Source organism: Furipterus horrens, unplaced genomic scaffold (assembly GCF_987537825.1).
Source record: "Furipterus horrens unplaced genomic scaffold, mFurHor1.1.pri manual_scaffold_9, whole genome shotgun sequence".
Lineage (NCBI taxonomy): Eukaryota > Metazoa > Chordata > Mammalia > Chiroptera > Furipteridae > Furipterus > Furipterus horrens.
The window spans coordinates 15,082,127-15,104,184 of NW_028327179.1; the positions used below are offsets into that span (position 1 = coordinate 15,082,127).

Here is a 22,058-nt window from a genome sequence, read left to right on the forward strand (position 1 = left end):
AATTTGTTCTGATGAAAACGGCAAGGAAGGGGAGGACACTCAGTGAGGAATCAGCTAATAAGAGGAGAACTCCTTAGAATCAAGTCACACCTGAGTTTCATCAGCAAGCAAAAGACCCCATGGTGGAAGCAATTGTATTTCCTGCTTTAGAGAAAGCTCCCAGGAATCACAAGCCACAGTTCCAGTATTCTTGAAGAACACGGACTTCTCCATCACTGCCGAAGGGGAGATTAAAATGAGTATTTTACTTCATCCATTTGGGAACCCAGTTTAACCTCAGAGGAATGGAGATTGTTTGAGACAGATAATTTCATTTCTTGCTCGTGGTTCATATCTTGTCTTCATTCTGTCTCTAAAGTAATTTTTCTAAATCCTTGTGGTTTCCCATCCCCTTGTCTTCTCTGGTTATATGTAAACAACTCTCCATACAAGATTAGAACAAGTAAATACATTACAATTAAAATTCAGATTTTTGTTTTGCAATCCTCTCCCAAACCCGTCTTTGCATCTGGAAATTTGTGTCTGTTTTTCTATGTATAGATTAGCATCTTTTCCTTAGCAGAAACATGATAGAAAATCTCAGAGATCAGTGAAAACCCCCAGGCTTTAGAAAAGTAAGACATAGCAACTTAATCTGCTTGGAAAATCATTAAAAACGCAAGACCTTAGAAAGATATTTTCCAGCACTGGAACTTCTTATATGTCCCAGCAAGAAGTAGCACTCCCTCACCACCAACTGTCATGGGAATTTATAAGGCTCAAATTTGGGTCTTTCTTACTTTTCTCCACTAGAAGGAGCCTGAACTCCTCAGACTGCAGCAGTTTCCATTAGTAGAGACAAGAAAAAACATTTTTTAAAATGGATCAGGAAATATCCTTCTTTTGCCAGAAAGCAATGATTCTTTAAAAATACAGTAAAGTCTTCCAGTCAAGATGTTGGCATAGGTAAACATGCTTTGCCTCCTTGCTCAACCACAGAGAGAATTACAACTAAACCTCAAAACAAATAACACCCAGAATTGTCAGAAAATCAAACTCTATGACAATCTGACAACCAAGGATTTAAAGAAGCCACTTTCATCCAGACAAGTAGGAGGGGTGGAGATGGGTGGAGAGGAGAGGAGGTGTGGTGTGGCACAGAGAGGCAGCAGCGGTGAAACGGGCAAACCCACGTTCATGTGTGGTGAATAAAAATTGGGAGGGATACCTTGGGAGTGAGTGACCCCAGCCTCAGGCCAGACTGCACAGTGCAGGGCTCCAGTGCTGGGAAGATAAATCCCCATAATTCTAGATGTAAAAACAAGTAGGGGGTCAGGTGGCAGAAGAAACTGCCAGATTTTCAGGAGACTCCGCTTAAAGGCCCTGCACAGTCTAAGAACATAAGCAAACCCACCCACTCTGGGATTTAGCATCAGGGCAACAGCTAGAAGGGCATCAGTCACATATGGGGAGTGGATAAAGTGACTGGAAATGGGGCTAGTGCTGGACAAACCTCCTGTCCCCTCTCTAAGCCCTTCCTTGACACAGAAATACAAAGTGGTGAAGCAGGTTGCCCAGTGTTGAAAATTACCTAAGGCTCTGCCCCACACAAATTACAGGTGCATTTTCTACAATAGGCAATGCTACTAAGAGAGGTAATCAAAGAAGCTCAACCTAATACACAGAGACAAACACAGGGATGCTGCCAAATTGAGGAGACAAAGAAATATGGTCCAAATGAAAGAACAGAAAAAGAAGTAAATGAAATGGAGATAACCAGCCTATCAGATGCAGAGTTCAAAACACTGGTGATCAGGATGCTAAAACAACTTACTGAGTATGGCAACAACATAAAGGAAATGAAGGTTACACTAAGTGAAACAAAGGGAAAGCTACAGGGAACCAACTGTGAAGGGGAGAAAGCCAGGATTCAAATCAATGATTTGGAACATAAGGAAGAAATAAGCATTCAACCAGAACAGTAAGAAGAAACAAGAATAAAAAAAAAATGAGGGTTGTATAAGAAGCCTCTGGGACATCTCCAAACATACCAACATTCAAATCACAGGGAGAAGAGGAAGAGCAAGAAATTGAAAACTTATTTGAAAAAATAATGAAAAAAAGAACTTCCTTAATTTGCTAAAGGAAATAGACATACAAGTCCAGAAAGCACAGAGAGTCCCAAGTAAATTGGGCCCAAAGAAGACCACACCCAAGATATATCATAATTAAACTGCCAAAGGCTAAAGATAAATAGAGACTCTTAAAAACAACAAGAGAAAAGCAAAGAGTTACTTACAAAGGAGTTCCCATGAGACTATCAGCTAATTTCTCAAAAAAAAAAAAAAAAAAAAGTTGCAGGCAAGAAGGGACTGGCAAGAAGTATTAAAGTGATGAAAAGCAAAGATCTACAACCAAGATTACTTTGCCTAGCAAAGCTGTCATTTAGAATGGAAGGGCAGATAAAGTGCTTCCCAGATGAGGTAAAGCTGGAGGAGTTCATCACCACCAAGCCATTACTACATGAAATGTTAAAGAGACTTATTTAAGAAAAAGAAGATCAAAACTATGAACATTAAAGTGGCAACAAATTCACAACTATTAACAACTGAATCAAAAAAAACAAGCTAAGCTAACAACTAGTACAGGACCAGAATCATAGATATGGAGATCATTTGGGAGGTTATCAGTGGGGAGGGGGAAAGAAGAAGGGGGACAATTGGGGAAAAGGTGTAGGGATTAAGAAGCATAATTGGTAGGTATAAAATAGACAGGAGGACGTTAAGAATAGTGTAGGAACTGGAGAAGCCAAAGAACTTATACGCAGGACCCATGGACATGAACTGAGGGAGGGAAGAGGGGGTGCCAGGCAGAAGGGGACACAGGGAGAAAAACTGGGACAACTGTAATAGCATAATCAATAAAATGTATTAAAAATAAAATAAAAATACAGTAAGGTCAGTGCTGACAGGGCAAAGGAGCAAATTAAAGGTGTTCCCATTGGCTAAATTTCGAAAAATTAAGAATCAAATGATTATTTTTATTATTTTAAATTCATAATGATATTCAAAGGAAAAAAGGTGGTGGAGCGGGAGGCACCATTGTGGGAACGGACATGTACCATAACAAAGAGGAAAGGTTCAGCGCAAGGAGCCCAAGAGCCAGGACATCTACCTAAGGCTCTCGATGGAGCTATACAGGTTTCTGGCCAGATGAACCAACTTCACCTTCAACCAAGTGGTGCTGAAGAGGTTGGTCATGAGTGACTCTAACCTGCTGCCTCTGTCCCTTTCCTGGATGATCCAGAATATGAAGCTTCCTGGCCAGAAGGACAAAACCACTGTACTGGGGTTGTAGGGACTGTAACTGATGATGTGCATGCCCAGGAGGGGCCCAAACTGAAGCTGTGTGTACTTTTGTGAACAGCTGCACCTAAAGCTGCATCCTCAAGGCTGGGGGTAAGATCCTCACCTGCAACCAGCTGGCTCTGGACTCCCTCAAGGGCTGTGGCATCATCTTGCTTTCTGGTCCTCGCAAGGGCGGAGGGGTGTACAGCGTTTCTGCAAGGCCCCTGGAACTCTGCATAGCCTCACCCAGCTCTACCTGTGCTCCCAGGGCCCGGAGTCCGAGTGCACTAGGGGTTGATGGGCCAGCTGTGGCTACAAAAACTAACCCCAGATAAAACCTTGTTTGTTATTAAAAATATTTTGGATGCTGACAAAGAAAAAAGTTAAAGTGTAAGAAAAGGTGGATATAAGACAAAAGAACTGTGACTATAAATATATTTGTTCAGTTTTTACTTATAATTGAAATAATAAGATAGTGTGTTGTTTTCCATTTACGTTTTACTAAAGGATAATTTTTAAAAGATGACATTATATTTATATGATACTCTGATGTAGGTATTGTTAGGACACACAATTCAACTGAATGAATTTAAAGATGTAATTGGCTTTATTTACTGATTCACAAATTGGACAGTATTCCATGTGGCAGAGAGAAAGGAGCTCCAAGGAGCTGTACAAAATGAAAAACTTCTATAGGCAGAAGAAGGTGGGGCAAAGAAGTTGTTCTAGCAAAAAATGGATTGTTTCAGGCAAGGTCACTCTCCTTTGGGGAACAGAAGGGGTCTCTCACCTCACTAGTGCTGACCAGGTTATTCTAGATTGGCTAAAGTTTAGTTATAGGAGAGGCTGAATCTACAATTAGGTCACCCTTGGTTAGTCTCAATTATTAAGTCTTGGTTTGCTGATGTAAGGCTTAGCACAAGGACTCCATTATGGGTCTGTTTTCTCTTCTTTAACAATATAAAATGAATCCATGTAAAAGATTTTATTTAACTCATTAGTTAATGAGGGAACCAGCCTTAGGTTAATACTTGGTTAAAGGAGAATTCCAAGAACCACGTATATATAGGCAATAAGGAATGTTGACATGAATTTACAAATAGAGGCAAAATGGATCTATCCATAGGCAACAATAAATTACATTCAACTGTTAATTTGCATTTTTATAAACAAGAATCCTTTGTACTATTATTAGGTTACTACAACTTACAGAGTTGTAAAATAGTTTGTAGCGAGAGGAAAATATAATTTCTCTTCCCTTTCTAAGTTCTTCCCTAGGATTCCTGTAACAAAAGATGATTCACAAGAAAAATTCATATAAATTTGTATAAGTTCTGTGTGACAGAAGAGCCTTCATAAGGAAATCAAGACCTGAAGAAGTGGTTATGCCTGAGTGTTTAATGCTATAGCGGCTTCAGAAAGAGTGGAGAGGGGTAGAAAATATGCTAGTGTGCATACACACAGACACACAAAGGGTCTAAGCTAGGAGAAGTAGCAAGGCCTGTTTGCTCAGATTCCTATCTTGGAGATAAGGATGCTCCTTTCCTCTGGGAATGGGAAGGGCACCTCTCACATGACAGTTTTATGACCTGTTTTAGCGGAAGGCCAGAATGTTCTTCCTGCACATGCCATTTCTCAAATTCCTTCAGCTTAATATTTCAAAGACAATGGAATGTGGAAAATATGTCAGACAGGACAGCCAATACAGGGGTGGGCAAAAGTAGGATCACAGTTGTTCGTGTGTAAGAAGACATGTTATGATTATTGCAATAGCTTTATTACTTTTGCCCATCCCTGTATACATTTTTTCAGCCTATTTCAAAGTCTTTCACATTTCTTTCTGACAGTCTACTCATAAAGTATATAAATGTTCTTATTTCTATGGCTTTATAAAGGAAATAATGTACACAAAGAACATCAGAAGCAGCTATTGTTCCAAGAAAGAGAAAAATTGATCAACACCAGCAACCACATGAAATAACCAGGACAATGGAGGTTCGACAATTTTTCAGCACACACAGTAGTCATGCAGGAAGGTAGCATATTCCAAGAAAATAAAAGACCTGGATATCCCAAAGAAGAGAATTAACTACATAAACTCAATCCCTCACCACCCGGGAGAAGCTATCACTACATCTTCATTATGAGAAATACGGTTCAGGGACTAGTAGTGTTGCCATCACCTGGGACTTATTAGAAATGCAGAATCTCAGGTTCTACTCCAGACCTACTAAATCAAAGCCTGTATTTTAACAAGATTCACTGGTGATTCATATGCTAGACAGTCATATCACAGTGGTAAGGCTATTGGTTAGATACTCCCAGAATATAGAATGCTACATTCTTTCATATAGTTTATATAGCATTCTATAGAGAGAAACCATGGATCAAAAATCAAAATCTATAGGAAAGGCAGCTAATTAAAAGTAACAGTGAGTTTCAACGAAAATAAATGTTTAATTTAATAACTAGTGGTTTGGGGTAGAATCATTTTGGACTGTGGTTGGATTACAAATCCAATTGAGCAGCAATTACTCGACTACCCCGATCCTACAGTGCTGGTAATCAATATAATACTGTGAGTGTGTTCGTCTTTCTATAAGTTGTTTAAAATATTTATAATAACCTGCTGTGTTAAATTTGTAATTTTAAGTAATTAGAGTATATAATTAAATAAGTTTATATCACTGAATATTAGGGAAATTTAAAATTGTTAAATTTGTGATTTGCTGTATCACTTGTATGAATAATGCATGAATGTTTAGGATAGTGTTGATAGTTTAGTATCTAAAGAAATGTTAATTGTTTACTGCATTTCTTTTGCAATATTGATGTATAAAATGCAACTCCCAAATCACTTATTTCATGTTCATCGCCTGCAGTTGGTCTGGGGAGGCCTTCCATCAGACTGTGAGTGGAGTTAGGTATGTTCCATGTGTTTCTGTTGTGGGACCAGTGGCTACTCAGGGCACTTCTCAAGGCACATGGCAGAACTGCAAGAGAGGAGAATGAAGAAATGTGACTACCTTAAATTCAAGGCTCAAAAGCAGCAAGCTCTCTTTTTGGGCCACATGCCATCATCTAAAGCAAGTCACACGGCCAAGGGCAACATTAAAAAGGTAGGAAGGAATGCTCTACCTGCATTCTTGAACCACGGCAAAAGGGGGGAGGGGAGGAAGAATTGTGAGCCAGTAATGTAATCTACCACACTCAGTACATCCGTGAGATCAGAATATTGGATACGTACCAAAGCAGAAGTAGTAGTGATCATTATCCATGCATAAGAGCCTCATAAATAAAAGAATTTCTATAGCAAAGTTCTGGGTAGTGAAAGACTATTTTTGTGGGGTCAAATGCAATATGATGAGAACATTATTATCAGTGTTTTTGTAGCAGGATTGCAAAATTACTCATTATATAGAAATTTGGGAGAGGTCTAGTTTCTTTATTTTGTCTACATAGCTCATTTGGTTTTGTGACCTGGTAGGTATCTGGAAAGAAAAAAACAAAATGAAACTCAATTTAATCTGGTTTAAAATGTAATCTGATCCAGTAATTTAAACCGCCTCATTAGGTAGTTCTCAGGTTCTTGGATTTCCCACATTTTCACACCTCACTGCCCTTTTATCTGAAAGTGCATGGGTGATTATAGATTACCATATTATTGTGATATGGGGTGTGGAGAGGGGCCCCTCGAGCCTTCACCTGGTTCGTGATTGTGTTTTGGTTAAGTTCATCCAAGCTGTGGCTATGGACTTCAGTGGCTGCTAAAGTTATCTACTTTTTTTCTGGTTCAGGCAGGGTCTAGTCACCCTTTCCTGTTGGCTTGGCCCCCCAACAGTTCTCTCTGGCTACAGATCCTTTAAAAATACCCCCCATCCAGCCCCTGGCCAGGCTCATCTCTCCATTGTCACAACAGGTTTCAGGGCAGGCTGCTGGCTTGCAAATGTGTGTGTATGTGTTACCAAGGGAGGTTTGGGAGCACAAATTAGGATCTCTCTCTCTCTCTCTCTCTCTGCCCCTCTCTCTATCTCCTCTCAGGGACCTCAGCACTCCAGTCTCCTTATCATGCCAACACATCTCATGTTGAGATGAAGCTACTCAGTGTAGCTATCCCAGAATCCCCCAAGACGGGGCCCAGTGACCACCTTGAAGCATGAGTTTCTCACGGTCCACCTTTCCCTTTCTCTGATCACTTTTTCTTCTCCCCATCCTCTGGACCACAGAGGAAAGTTTACTTTTACTTCTCTATCACATCCTCTTTCTACCACGGGATAGAAAGTTTCTTGGCATAGTATTATAGGCAAAGAGGTTTGCCAAGTCTAGCTCCTAACATGTTAAGTGGGAGCCAAAGTGATGTAGAAAAAATGGTTTACCTTGACAGCTTCTCACTGTAAAATCCTAGTTAATACATCAGAAGCAGATGGTTACTTCTTTTATTCCTAATTACCCCCTCCCCCCAACAGGCACACAGATGGGTGCTTTTAGCTCTTTAAAGAAAGATCATGACTAGAAAAAGCAAATGAGAAAAGAATGTGAATTTTTTGAAGTTCTCCTGTGACTACACTGACACTTTGTGTTTGTCAAGGCTCAAGTTGAATAATATTTCAGAAAATCAGATTTGTTTTTACTTTTAGGTCTATTCTCTTCTGAGGCGACACCGTGGAGATCAATCCAGAACCTACATGATATGAAGGTTGACATTCGCTTGTAAGCAGCCATGATGAGGATTATCTAAAAATAAGGAAGAAATATAAATTAGTCATCTCCAAATTACCCGTTGTTTCAGGCTTGGCAATAGGAATCCTTGTCATGTTTATTGCCCATCCTTAATCTCTGGTCACAAGTCTCATTTGCTTTGTCATAATCCCCTTGCCCTCTCTCTGCGCTCAGCCTCTGGGATATTCAACTTTAGGAAAATCAGCTGCTGCTCTGTGGCCTTCAGCAGCTGGGAAGGAAATACTGCCCCCTCTCTGGCTGACAGCCACCTGGGAAGTTTAGGAGCACTATTCTCACAGGAGCCATAACTCACAGATATAATGCTGCTTCTGCTCTTTGGGCTTTTTTTAAGAACTGGAAAGCATTCCATACATAGTGTTCAGCTTATCAAATCCTATCCAGAGGAGAGTTTTGTAGAATCTCCTACAGGAAATTTCAAACAAATCGCCAACTCCATCAGGGCTTGCTACGATCTGGGAGATGAACTGATTTCTCCGAAGAACGAGAAGCAAACACCCCATCTCCTGCCTCTATTCTGTTACTGTGCTGGCACCCAGGACCAGCAGAGCTACCTTTGATAACAAAGCACTGATGGCATCATGCCCTGTGGAGTGATATGCTGAGGGTTACAACCTTCTCTGGAGATGTTATCTCCCTCGTATATCTCCTTGGGTCTTTAAAATCCATTTAAAAGTCAGAATCATATTGACATAAACTTTATGGGGAAATCTAGACTGAAGTTGATTATCCAGCCAAGAGGAGAGCCATATGTATTTTAGAACCATTCTGGCCAAAGGGAGAAGCAGCATTCTTGGGACCACTATTGTATTCCTCATTGATCTCTACAGTATGAGCTCAGTTAGCAAGAGCACCAGGCCAGTGGCGCTAATATATGTGTTCAGATCTCCAGGACATAGTCATCTAGACTCTGTTTTATGACTTTTTATGTGTCCCAACCCCAGCCTGCTTCTGGGCATAAGGAAAGCAAACAAGTGATTAGAATGATGTCTCAAAGCTCAGGTCTTACTGATCCCTTCCACAGACAGGTCCTTTCCAGTCCAACAAACCTAGGGAACCCTAATTGTAACATGGCCCAAGAGGCTAGTTAAATTATGTAATGCTTATTTCCTTGTTACTTATCCCTGCATGGAGAGATTTAGGAACTTTCCTAACTTCACATGTCAGGCTTTGGTTTAGAACCTAATGGATCTAAATGGTTTGAATTAATTGGGAAGTTTTTAGTTGCAAGTAACAGAATATCTGATTAAACATGGCTCAACAACAGGGGCCTATTATCTTACATAAAAAGATGTCTGGAGGTGGGAGTTTCCAGAAGTTTAAGGATGCTTGCGATTGGCTGAGAGAGGCTGCAATTCTCCAGGCTTTCTCCCTGTGGTCACAGGATGGCTGCCATTGTTCTAAGCATTACACCCTCCTCTAACAATGCCAGCAAAAAGAAAGGAGTTTCTTCTCATATGACTTTCTCTTTTCTTAGGAAAGAAAATCTTCTTACTAACCCTCAGCTGATTTCCCTTGATTGAGCCCTATTGTATCACACTTTCATCCTTAAACCACCGTGAGTTAAGGGAAATGAGAACACCATGACCAGCTAAGGCCCAGACGCAGAATGGACCTTCCCTGAGCAGATTGTTGCCTGGTACTTGAGCAAATCTGGCCTTCTAGTAGTGATGGAGAAGGAAGAAAAGAGCAGGTGGATCCAGAGGGTCTGCTACAGGCATCTGTGCCAAAGGCTCTTAGCAGAGGACCCGCGTGGGCAGGGCCACTGTGCTGAGTCACCGTTTTTGGGGGAGAAAATTCTCTGTAATAACTAATGCCTCTCTGTCATCCTTGCCCCATGGCTTAATGAAAATAGTTGGGTTCCAGTTTCTGACTGAACTTGTGAGAAATAACTGTCATTCTCTGGTACATGGTGTTTTAATATAAAGCATATGATTGTTCCAAACTCTTATTACTTTGCTTCAAATGGTTTTGAAAAAAGAACACTGAGTCATCTCTCACAGGATTGAGAATGTGAGCACCTCCCTTTGGAAATAGCACACAAATATACAACTAACAATGGCAAGCACTCTCATCTTCATGTTTAGTGTTTTTGTGTTCCTGGCATAATAATAACACAGTAATATAATTACAACAGTAATGATAATGATAATGATAATAGCTACCATGTCTCAAATGGTGTTGGCTACTGCTCTGAGAATATTTATACAAACCTACATTTTTAATCCTTATAACAATTTCATGAGATAGGGTTGAATATCCCTATTTTAAAGATGAGAGAAATAAGAGAGAGGTTATAGGACTTGCCGATGGGACTGAGACCTCGGCTTTGAATCCTGTCGACTGACTCAGAGTGAGTGAGCCTGCTGAATGACTACGGTGTTCTGCTCTCCGTCAGCTCATGACCTTACCTGCTGCAGATAGAGAGCCGGGTGGGAAAAGAGTGGGAAGAGAGATGTTTTCTAATGACTGAAACTGATCACCATGGGAAAGGAATTCAAAATTCATTTGTAAAAAGGCAAATCTTGACTTCTCATTTTAGACAAGCACTTTTATATTGTCAAGGCTGCGTGGGGTCAAATCCAAGCTTTACCGCTTATTAGCTGCATGACCTTGGGTGAATTATTTCAGCTGTCACTGCCTTAGTATCTTCATGTATACATTGGGATAATAGTACCTACTGTGCAGAACCATAGGGAAGAGTAAACAAGTTAATGGATACAAAACATTTAAAATAAGTGGCTCAAATCTAATGGGTCATTGAGAGGATGTGGAAATGATGTGGGCTTCAAATCAGATGGGCTAGTGTTTGAATTTTAATTGTGATTGGGCCAAAATGACTCTCTGTGCCTAACATATGACTATGTTAATAAGTGACTTTTAAGGATACGACCTATTTTAATATGTCCACAACGTTACCCCTTCCCTGTAATCACAATTCTATGTTGAAAGGTCTGATTGATACTAAGTGGCTTACTAGTATCAGGTTGATGGCTTTGAGTATAGCAACTCAGACTCCTCTACCTTAAAGATAGCTAGATCTCAGTAAAGCTTCTCAAGTTAACATCTGGCCAAAGGAGCACCACAACACATAAAACATTTAGTACTAAAAGAAGGCGAGTTCAATTCCCAGTCAGGGCCCATAACTAGGTTGCACATCAGGTCTCCAGTTGGGGGCGCGAGTGAGAGGCAACCACACAGTAATGTTTCTCTCCCTCTTTTTCTTCTTTCTCCTCTCTCTAAAAATAAAACAAACAAACAAACAAACAAAACCAAATAAATAAATTAATTAAAAAAACCAACAAAAACAAACAAAAAAGAAGGCAGAAGCGTTAGAAAAGGTGATAACAGTTACCCACTAGGTATTTTATACTTTGAGTTTCTCAGCAAAGGAAACTGGACTGAGCAGAAGGCAAAGATGTCTGAATAGTTGCCATTGCTGTTGTCACCTGTAATAAATACCTTGAAGCAGAGATGTTGCTGATACAGTGCATTTGGGCAATACCCCCCACCCCCCAATCCAAAAGTGTCCTCATGCTTTCTTCTCCCCAAATTATTCCTCCTCCTTATCTTTAGCATGTCTGTCAGATTATATAATTTCTTCAGGGTCTTGTTTTTGGCCAAATGCTACAGAAGAGGAAAATTTGGCAAATAAATTTACCCAAAGGTGTTAGAGCCTCTCTAATTGCCATTTTCAGTGAATGAACAGAAAAAAGTGCAAGTTACAAAGTAGGATAAAGAAATGCATTTCTAACAAGAGTTTAGGTAGGGATTTTCAAGTAGGAGACTCTCTAATGTCCCTCACATCTCCCACGGTCTTCCTACTCCATCAAAAAGGTCTTTACAGTTCTGGTGGACTAGACCTTAGTATCTGTACCCACGTCCACCCTGAGCCAGTTCAGTGCAAGGTAGGACTCAGTGGAATGTGGAAATTCACCTTCTTTGGTTTTGTATCTTCATTTGGGGCAGGGCTTTTTCCTTAGACCTCAGTATAGCACGTTTAATAACATCAGACCCAAACAATATCTTTTAACATGAATAGTATCGACAGTTATGGCTATCTTCTTATCTCACCATCAATTTTCTTCCTGTTTTTAAATTTAGGCTTTCTCTGTAGTGACAGCAGAAAGCTATTATTTTGTGAAATTGTTATCATAACAGACCCACACTCAAGCCAAAAGACAAATTGCTGCCCTGAAATTGTTCAACCATTGCCCAAATGTCCACTTTCCTTCGATCTTTATGAAGATGGCCTAAAACTATTTCCTCTTTGGTTAGTGTGGCGTATTGATCATTTTAAATTAAAATCTCTTGAGAAGCAGCAAGAATGGGAGGAGCTGTCTGACTCTCCTCTGACTCTAACTTCAGCATATAAATCTCCACATGGAAGGTGCCCTCCCTGCTCCTCAGGACTGAGAGACAACCTTGTCACAAGAGTGTAAAAAAAATCCAGAGTCAGAAAAGCCTGTGTAAGTAACCCTGTAACGCCTTTCCTAATTTACTGTCTAAGCCCAAAGCTTGCTTAGGGTCCTTTCTAATGAGCGCTAACTTTCTATGTCTTGTCAATTGCTCATAAGTTTATTGTTTCTTTGTCTAAAAAATATTTTAAAATGCCTGGTTTGATCATTTCCTTGAGCCTCATTTTATGACCTGAGCATCATATTGTCATTCTCTTGTGTGCACATACTAAACTGGGTTTTCTCTTGTTAATTTAGTCCTGTGTTAATTTTATTATTTTATTATTAGTCCAGCCACAAGCACTAAAGAAAGGTGGAGGACAGGAATTTTCTCTCTCCTTGACATAAGCATCAGGGGTTCAGAAGAGGACCTGTACCAATCATGATTTGCTGGCTGCCCTTCTGCTTTCTGAGATAAAATGCTAATCGGTTTTAAAGCCTAAGACTTTTTATAATGGAACTGACAGATCAAAAGCAATTTTCAGTTTTTCACAAGGATCTGGGGAGTAGAATTCCCTGCCATACTATTAAACATTTCTTGGCAGTGGCTTGCTAGATGTGCCCGAGAACTCTTGGCAGAAGCTGTAATAGACTCGTCCTTCTTCCCTCTCTCATCCCAGCAATTCAGAGTCGATTTATAGTACTTTCTGAGAAAGGCAATTCTCAGTCCTGCGGGACATCAAAATGAAAAGCACACCAAGTGAAGTGTTTAATTTCATCAACCCAAGGATTAAGTAAAAAGTCTTTTTCTCCTTTGGGCTTATAATAGCAAAATAACATTCTGTTAGAGAGACTTCCTTACACGAGCACTTATAAAATAAACTGGCATGAATGACGTGTCATTTAAAATGCAGCAGAGAAAAACATTGGAATTTAAGCCTGTTCAAGTCATTTCTTATGTGACTGTGTGCATTATTTCTTTCTACTGTAACAAATAGATCCTACGATATGTCTCAATATGACAGACGTTTACCTCTTTTAATTAGAAAAAAGTTAGTAGACTTTTTAAGCTCTTGCAGTAGTGTAATACATTTGTTATAATCTATGAACCGATATTGATATGTTGTTATTAACTAAAGCCCACAGTTTACATTAGGGTTCACTCTTTGTGTTGTCCATTTTATGGGTTTGAACAAATGTATATGACATGTATGCGCTATTACAGTATCCTATTGAATAACTTTATAGTCCTAAAGATTCCCGTCTCTACCTATTCATTTCTCCCTCACACTAACCCCTGGCAACCACTGAGCTTTTTGTTTTTAGTTTCGTCTTTCCCAGAATGTCATATAGTTGGAATCATACCGTATATAGCCTTTTCAGACTGGCTCCTACACGTAGCAATATGCATTTAAGGTTCATTCATGACTTTTTGTGACTTAATAGTATATTTATTTTATTGCTGAATAATATTTTGTATGGATGTACAACAGTTTGCTTTTCCATTCACCTACTAAAGGACATCTTGGTTGCTTTCCAGTTTTAGCAATTATGATCAAAGCTGCTGTAAACACCTCTGTGCTGAATTTTGTGTGGACAAAAGTTTTCAGCTCATTTGGGTAAATACCAAGGAGCATGATTGCTCTATCATATGCAAGATGTATTTAGCTTTGTCACCAACTGCCAAACTGTCTTCCAAAGTGGCTGCAACATTTCACATCCCCACCAGCAATGAGTGAGAGTTCCTGTTGCTTCACATACTTGTCAGCCTCTGATGTTGTCCATAGTTTGGATTTTAGCCATTCTAACAGGTACATAGTGTTCTTTCATCATTGTTTCAGTTTGTCCACATGTATTTTATTTTTATTTATTATTTATTTGTTTATTTTTAAAGAGAGGGGAAGGGAGGGGGAAATAGGGAGAGAAGCATCAATATGTCGTTGCTTCTTGTGCACCCCCGACTGGGGAGCTGGCCTGCAACCGAGGCATGTGTCCTGACTGGCAATTGAATTGGCAACCCTTTGGTTTGCAGGCTGGTGCTCAATCCACTGAGTCACATCAGCCAGAGCTAATTTGTCCACACATATTTTAAAGTGTCTAAAAACACATTACTACCTCCGGATCTGAGGTTCTTGATCAGGAGTTGAGACATAGGGTTTAGGATCTTCATGACATTGCATGTAAAATTGTGTGTGGTTTTTCTGGAACATGAGACATTTCTTTTTTTTTTTTAAAGTATATTTTATTGATTATGTTATTACAGTAGTTCCAATTTTTTCCCCCTTTGCTCCCCTCTGCCCAGTACTCCCCTTCCCTCCAGCAATCCCACCCCCCTTAGTTCATGTCCATGGGTCATGCAGATAAGTTCTTTGGCTTCACCCTTTACTATATTATTCTTAACTTCCCCCTGTCTAGTTTGTATCCACCAATTATGCTTCTTAGTCCCTGCACCATTTCCCCATTTCTCCCCCTCCCTGCTCCCAGCTGCTAACCCTCCAGATGATCCCCATACCTATGATTCTGTTCCTGTTCTGGTTTGCTTAGTTGGATTTTGTTTTTATGTTTTAGATTCAGTTGCTGATAGTTGTGAGTTTGTTGTCATTTTGGTGTTCATAGTTTTGATCTTCTTTTTCTTAAGTAAGTTCCTTTGACATTTCATATAATAATAGCTTGGTGATGATGAGCTCCTTTAGCTTTACCTTGTCTGGGAAGGACTTCATCTGCCCTTCCATTCCAAATGATAGCCTTGCTGGATAGAGTAATCCTGGTTGCAGGTTACCTTTCTTCACATTGAATACTGCTTGCCAGTCCCTTCCTGTCTGCAAAGTGTCTTCTGAGAAATCAGCTGATAGCCCTATAGGCAGCCCCCCTGTAGGCAACTCTCTGCCTCTCTCTTGCAGCCCCAGGACTCTGTCTTTATCTTTCACCTTTGGCATCTCAGTCATGATGCGTCCTGGTGTGGTCCCCTCTGGGTCCAGCTCGCCCAGGACCCTCCGTGCTTCTCAGACCTGTATGTTCATCTCCTTTGCAAAATTTGGGAAGTTTTTCCCATTTTTTCCAATTCTTGCTTCCTTATTCTGCACTGGTTGACTGTTTTTTTCTTCCTTATGTTCCAAATCATTGATTTGAACCCCAGTTTCCTTCCCTTCACCATTGGTTTTGTGTGGATTTTCCTTTGCTTTATTTAGCATAACTTTCACTTCTTCCCTTATGCATCTGCCATACTCAAGCATATCTGTCAAGCCTGTGAGCATCTTTACCACCAATGTTTTGAATTCTGCATCTGTTAGGTTGTCTACCTCCTCATCTGTTAGGTTGGCTATCTCCTTGTTGCTTAGTTCTCCCACTGGAACCTTGATCTGTCCCCCCGTTGGGCTATACTTCTCTGTCTCCCCATTCTGACAGGCTCCTGTGTTTGTTTGCCTCCACGTCCCAGGTAGAGCTGTTGCTTCTGTTGTAAGGGGTGGAGCCTTAGGGATTCATCAGTGCAGGGCGACCTGTTTCATTATGTTGCGGCGCTGTATGTGAGGGAGGGCTCCGAGAGGGAACAGTGACAACAGGCCAGCACTTGTCCCTTTTCCAGGCACTTCTTCCACTTCCGTATGGGACTGGCGCCTCTCTAGCTGTTGTCCTGGCTGTTGTTCCCAGAGTGGGTGGGTTTGCAGATGTTCTAGGACCATGAGGGCCCTTTAAACAAGCAGACTCTGCTGAGAGACCACCAGTTTCTGCCTCTGCCCCAACCCCCACTGGTTTGCACAGTCAGAAGCAATGAGACTTGAGTTTCCCTGGTGCTGGGATGATGACCTGGGAGGTCCGGTGAGGAGCTGGGAACGCTCCCCAGGTGTGCCTCCTGACTTTTTAAAACATGTGACTGCACTTTCCTCTGACCTGCCGCTGCTGCCACCACCACACTGCTTCCTCTCTGCCCTGGCTCCGCCCCTCCTACCTGTCTGGATGAGTATTTCTTCTTTATATCTTTGTTTGCTGGACTTCCATGCAGCTTGATTTTCTGGAACTTCTGGTTGTCTCTAGTTTTGAGATGGTTGTGTTCCTTCTTAGTTGTGGAAGGAGACACAGCATGTCTGTCTAGGCCTCCAACTTGGCCGGAAGTCATGAGACATTGTCATTATTAGAATTTAAAAGAAGTTTATCAACCACAAAGGTGAAGAACCTTTCCTTTAGTGCATCTTATTATTATTATTTTAAAATTTAAGTCATTATTGCAGTATTGTCTTGCTACCATGCTTTTTAAAGAATCAGACAGTTACATTCATGATCATCCAATATATTTTGGGAGCATCTTTAAAGTGACAAGTGCAATATTAGGCACTGGAGATGCAGAGGTCAAAAAACACACAATCTCTGTTCTCAAGAAGGTCAGACTTGTGTAACTCATGCTGTCAGCCAGAAATCGTAGAGGAAACCTAACAAGATTACCTCTGGGTGCTCAGTCCTGACTGTGCCACTTGATGTCACTGTAGCGTAGGCCTGCTAACTGATCAGCTAACCTGAAGGCATGGAATTCAAAAACGTTTTATTGCCTTCGTGCATGATGTACGTACATATTAAAAATGCCTTATGTAAGTTTTCTTTTCTTTCCTTACACTTACACAAAGCTGCTGTTAGTATAAAATTGTGGTTATTTTGAAAGTTAAAGGAGATTTCAAAGCCTAACTAAAAAAAATTTCTACAAAAGAAATATGTATAACCAACAATAATTCCTGAAATATAATGTAGTGAGCAACTTGAGACTATTCAGCTTTCAACATGATATGGAGGTTTATTAAAATCTCTATGTTAAAAAAAACACCCAACAATAACCATTTTTTATATTTAATAACATCTGACTTTTTCCCTGTAAAACCCTAAGACAAATTGAATACTTCTAGTAGCATTTGAGCATTTATCACATATATGTTGTTTCAGAGACAATTCTATTCTGATATAAAAAGAATTTTGTATAAGAAAAAAAGCTTTGTTTTAATTTTTAAAGTGCTCATTCATTCATTAAATAAATTATGTTAATGCCCAAGATTTCCTAAGCCTTATAATAGCATTGTGAATATGAAAAATGAATATATTATATGTCTTGTCCATAAGGAGATTCTATTATGGTGAGAAAGAATTTTGTTTTTTGGAAACAAAAATTAGAGTAGCAATTACATAGACTGACACTCAGCTGGATTTAACATGTATTTTTTGGCTAGTTCCAAAATAAGAGACTAATGTACACCAATATACAATTGCACTGAGGCTTAGAATTTTTTCTTTAATCCTGGACAGGGAGGGGCTGGGGCCTGGGATCCAGTTCCTGAACCAGTGAGTACATCTAGCTTACTGCTTGGCATCCATATCCTATGGAGGCTTTGTCAATGCACACTTGTTTTTATACTAAAGTGAAGTGCAATGAAACAGGGCATGCCTGTATGGGGAATCACTTTGAAGAAGCTCTTTTGTTTTTAAATATGTTCATCAAGTAAGTGAGTAAAAATTGAAAAGCTATTTCATTTGTACTGAAAGGGTTGATGTGGGAAACTCATCTTATGAAGCCAGTATTATACAGGTACTGAAACTGGACCAACTATTGCAAGAAAACTACTGATCAGTATCCTACATAAACATAGACCCAAAAATTACCAATAAAGTATCAGCCAATTAAATATATATATATATATATATAATAAGACATCCTGATCAGGGATATCATCCCAGGAGGGCCAGGTGGCTCAATAATGAAACTGAATCAACGCAGTTCACCATATCAATAGACTAAAGAAGAAAAACTGTGACCAACAGACACAGAAAAAGCATTTAAATAAATTCAATAAATATTGATTTATGATTAAAAAACCTCTTCATTAGACTAGGAATAGAAAGAAACCTCCTCAATCTAATGAAGGACATCTATGAAAAATGTATAGCTAACATCATAGTTAATGGGGAAAGGCTGAATGCTTTCTCGTGAGGTCAGGAACAAGGGAGGACTGTACACTCTCACCACTTCTATTCAACATCTTACTGGAGGGCATAGCCAGTGCAATAAGGAAAAAAAAAAATATGTAAAGAATTTGTAAAAAAAAAAAAAAGAGAGGGAGAGAGAGAGAGAACTGTCTATTTATAGATGACATGATTGTCTACATAAAAGATCACAAAAAAATTATAAAATAGCTACTGGATCTAGTAAGCGAATTTAGCAAAACACAAAAATTAATTGTATTCAATATTTCTATATATTAGCAATAAGTAATTGAAAATTGAAATAAGAATATCACTTCACAATAACACTAAAACCACCAAATATTTATGCATAAATATAATAAAATGTGTGTAAAATTTGTATCATGAAGAATAAAAACATTTATGATAGACTCAAAATCTCTGAAGAGAAAAGTATCTGTATTCATAAATTGGAAGACTCAATATTGTTAAAATGCTAATTATTTCTAAATTAATTATAGATTTAGTCAATCCTAATAAAAATTCCAGCAGAGTTTTTCCTAGGTAGAAAGCAGCAAGCACATCCTAAACTTATATGGAAAAAGCAAAGGATAGCTAAAACAATTCTGCAAAAGAACGACTAAAACAAATGACTGGCCAAAACAATTCTGAAAAAGAAGAAAAATGTTGGAAGAATCACCCTACTACTTGATTTCAAAACTTACAAGTCACAGTAATTAATACAGTGTGATACTGGCAAAAGGATAGATATACATCAGTGGAACAGACTAGAGCAACAGTTGTCAAACTACAGCCTGAAGACCTGATCTGACCTACGGTCTGTTTGGAAATAAAGTTTTATTGAAGTGGAGCCAGGATCATTTGTCTACATATTGTCTGTGACTGCTATTGTGCTGTAAGTAATTACAGAGTTTAGCAGTTACAACAGACTGTATGGCCTGCAAAGCCTATAATCTTTCTCATCTGTTCCTTTACAGCAAAAGTTGACCAACTCCTAAAATAGAATTTAGACAGGGAACAACTCATATATGGCCAATCAATCTTTGACACACATGCTGAGGTAATTCAATGGAGAGAGGATAAACTTGAAATACATGCTGCTGGAACAACTGGACATTTATGTGCAAAAATATGAACTTTGACCTATGCCTCATACCATATTACAAACTTAACTCGAAATGGATCAGACACCTAAGTGTAAAACTTAAACTATAAAATTTCTAGAAGTAAACAGGTGAACATGTTTGTACCTTAGGTTAGGCAACAATTTCTTAAATAGCATCCCAGAAGTGCAAACTGGAAAAGAAAAAAAGTTGACAAATTTGACTTGATCAAAATAAAAACCATCTTCTCTTCAAGATACTGTTAAGAAAATGAAGGAGAAGCCACAGACTGGAAAAATAGTTATAAAACACTGTCTAATAAAAGACTGAGTTCCTTAATAAGGAAAGAACTCTGACAATTCAATAATAAGAGACAAGGTGCCAAGGTACCAAAGTACATTCTAGGAAAGATAAATATTTTTGAAAGATTCAAGCACAGTTATTTATTGTATTACGTTTAACTTTTTTTATTCTTAATTCATTCTCTTCATTATTCATTCTATATATTCCTGAGCACCCAACTCTGTGTCATGTACTGGGTAAGGCTTATTGAGATAAAAAATAAATAAGCTATGATTTCTGTTCTCTGGGAGCTCATGGGCTAGTATGCACACACACACATGCACATATACACAGAAATTACTGTTAGAAGATGTTAAAATAGGGGTAGTTGCATGCATAAGTGTGTTGCTCAGAAACCAACTGTGAGCAACTACTAAAGAAAGGGTAAACTTGACCAAAAAAGGACATTCAAGCTGGGTCTTGAAATAAAAGCAAGGTTTGTCAAATAGACAGGGGACTAATGTCTTACAAGGAAGGGACAATAGCATATGAAAAAACAGATAGCAGCAGAAGAGAGCATGGCACCAGGAGAAAATGACATCATTTAGTGTGGCTGGAGAGCACAGGACACAGTGCCTCTGAATGCATAGGCAAAGAGCACATGTGGTTAGAAAAGTAGACAAGCGGTCTTTGTATGTCGTGCTAAGGAATTCAGACTTCTCCTGTAGACAGTTGGGAGCTATTGAAATATTTTACCCAGAGTAATACACTTCAGATTTGGGTACAAAAATGCCATTTTGCTAGCATTTTGGAATATGATTTGAAGAAAGAGGAAACTAGAGGTAGGAAAATGAGTTTGATGATTGCTGCAGAAATTCAATTGTGGGGTGCCCAGAAACTGGCCTAAGTAGTGACAGTGAAAGTATAGATTAAGGGACACTTCCAAAAGACATGTGAGAGTAAAACTGATGGACGAGGGAATTAGTTGGAAGTGTATAGGGAGAGGAGAGGTGAGGGGGAAAAAGGGAATTGAGTATATACGAGGTATACCAGAGTTCTGATGTGAGTAGCTAGATGGTAAAGCCATTAATTATGGAAGAAAGAACAAATTTTAAACACAATTATCTAATAAGAATCCATTTTCACACAGGGAATCTAAAACTGGTACAAATTTAAGTTAGAGAAAAATGTCAATAAAAAAATTCTGGATCCCATTTTCCTCTTTCCCAGTCAAGGACACATTTCTCTGCTCCTTCTCATTCAAATAGTGAAACCAAATGAATGTGAGACCTTGCAAACCATGGTTTCAATTTACCCCTGAGCTGTTTCACTACTGATGCAATAGTTACCTTAGAGATGAGATAAACAGAAAGCTGTTCCCTTTTGTGTTCCAAATAATTGTCTTGTTGCCTAGGAAGATAAGTTTTGACCACAGGGTCTCTGTGAAAGGGTACCACCTCTTCCTCTTTGTTAGTGCACTTCACTCTGCTTTGAGATTTATTTCCATTGAAATCTCAAGACATGTTGCTCCAAGTTTCTTTGAAATGCCCACTTCTTGATTGTACAATATACAATTATAACAATAGTTACTTAGTGTTTACTATGTATCAGACTCTGTACTAGATGCTTTAACAATATTATTACTTTAGTTCTCAATATCTGTAAGGTACAAGTTAGTCTCATCATTTTAAATATGAAGAAGCTCCATGAGTTTAAGGATCTTGCTCAGTATCCCTAATTTGTTAGTGAAGAGAACCAGTACCTGTACTCAGGTCTACCTGACTCCAAAGTCCTTGAAATTTCCATTATGGCACACTGATTAGATCTATATATAGAAAAACAAAACATTTTTAAAAAAGTATATTTTATTGATTATTTTGTTACAGCTGTCTCAATTTCTCTTCCCTTTGCTCCCCTCTTCCAAATGCCCCTCTTCCCTCCAGCAATTCCACTCCCCTTAGTTCATGTCCATGGGTCATGCATATAAGTCCTTTGGCTTTACTCTTTCCTATATTACCCTTAACTTCCCCCTGTCTATTTTGTACCTACCAATTATGCTTCTTAGTTCCTGCACCATTTCCCCATTTCTCTCCCTTCCCCCTCCCAACTGGTAACCCTCCAAATGATACCCATACCTGTGATTCTGTTCCTGTTCTGGTTGTTTGCTTAGTTTGTTTTTATTTTTTAGATTCAGTTGCTGATAGTTGTGAGTTTGCTGTCATTTTAATGATCATAGTGTTGATCTTCTTTTTCTT

The 22,058-nt window shown here is 39.1% G+C and overlaps 1 pseudogene; it reads left to right on the forward strand.

Annotated features, from left to right (window-relative positions):
* The first annotated feature begins 3,088 nt into the window (after nucleotides 1-3,088).
* LOC150001342 (large ribosomal subunit protein eL18 pseudogene) lies at nucleotides 3,089-3,651 on the forward strand (annotated as a pseudogene).
* Nucleotides 3,652-22,058: the final 18,407 nt, after the last annotated feature.